At 41.1% G+C, this 1,360-nt stretch overlaps 1 protein-coding gene across 3 annotated transcripts in view; it reads left to right on the top strand.

Annotated features, from left to right (window-relative positions):
- Positions 1–1,360, top strand: part of ANGPT2 (angiopoietin 2) — a 59,663-nt gene that overhangs the window by 45,929 nt on the left and 12,374 nt on the right. The window lies entirely within an intron of this gene.

The raw sequence follows: 1,360 nt of genomic DNA on the forward strand, positions 1-1,360 counted from the left end.
TGCAGAGTGTCTGGCACAGTGCGTGGACGAGAGTGGCATTCACAATGCTAACAATGATGATAACAGCAGCCACACAGAGTGAGGATAACAAGATGTGCCTTCAGCAGATACCTTTTGTATATGTGATTTAAAATGGGAAAATAATTTTCTTAGTAAATGTAATTTTCTTTAATGGCATGAGGCCCACTGAGGAAGGCAGCATGAGCCACATGACTATCCTGGAGAGACAGAAACAGTGGTAGACAGATGCTACCAGCAGAGCAGGCTCATCCAGGGAAGCTTCCTCTGGCAACGAGAAATCAGGCAGCTGCTTCACTTCCGTGGGTCCCTGTGTCCTCGTGTATGAAATGAAAGTACAGGATTGGGGGCTCTCGTGGTTTTCTTTTAGCTCTCCTATCTAGGATTCTAACTTGTAAGTATAGAACAGTTGGCATTTAAGCTTGTCTTATCAAAATTGTCTCTATTATACTCAAAAAGACCATGGAGAACAACAAAGGAGGCAAATTTACAATTGGTTTTGAACCTTAACTTTAATATTTTCTACCTTGCATGCTGTAGGACAATTATCTTCCTTTCTGGAAAACTCTTGTTCTACTATAATCTCATTATTTAAAACTATTTATGTAATCTCATTTTCAAGGGTTTTTAATTTCATAACAAAACTCCAACTGAGTTGAAATTGAGCATATATGCTTTTAGCCCAAGAAAGAATTCTGTGTTCTGGACAAAGCTGAAACCCACTGAGTCAGTTTAAGGGCAGAAATAAAAACAGTTAGGAAGAGAAATATCATGCGCAGTGAGAAAGTTTAGAGGAGCGTTGAGTTCTGACCTTTGGGGCAGAGCTGCCAGGTCAAACTCAGGGCACCCACCTTGCAGTATACATGGTACCCTCAAGGCCTTGCACTCAGCCATGAACCTAGAAACCTGATTTTTATTGCACATTCAAGAAGCCTAACAGTTCCACAGCATGAGAGACTCTAATAAAGGAGCATCTCCTTTACAAGGAGCAGATAGGGCTGGCAAATAGTGAAAAGTTTTCAACCCTGTGAACAAGAATTGACAGTTTTCTGCAGTTTGGAGAGGTGGGATTTGGGGCAAATCTGCCAATTGTCCTGTTCACCATGAACTCTACAGCACAAGTTTGGGTCAGCTATGGGGGGAGGGTCGTTAGCCTGGAACAGATAATAAGAAAGTCATATATATTTTTCTAATTATTTTTTATTTTATATTTAAAAAATTTTTTTCGAGACAGAGTCTCACTTTGTCACCCTTGGTAGAGTGCTGTGGCATCACAGCTCACAGCAACCTCAGACTCTTGGGCTTAAGCAATTTTCTTGCCTCAGTCTCCTGAGTAGCTGGG

Source organism: Otolemur garnettii, unplaced genomic scaffold (assembly GCF_000181295.1).
Source record: "Otolemur garnettii isolate 467f Iridium unplaced genomic scaffold, OtoGar3 scaffold00114, whole genome shotgun sequence".
Classification (NCBI taxonomy): Eukaryota; Metazoa; Chordata; class Mammalia; order Primates; family Galagidae; genus Otolemur; species Otolemur garnettii.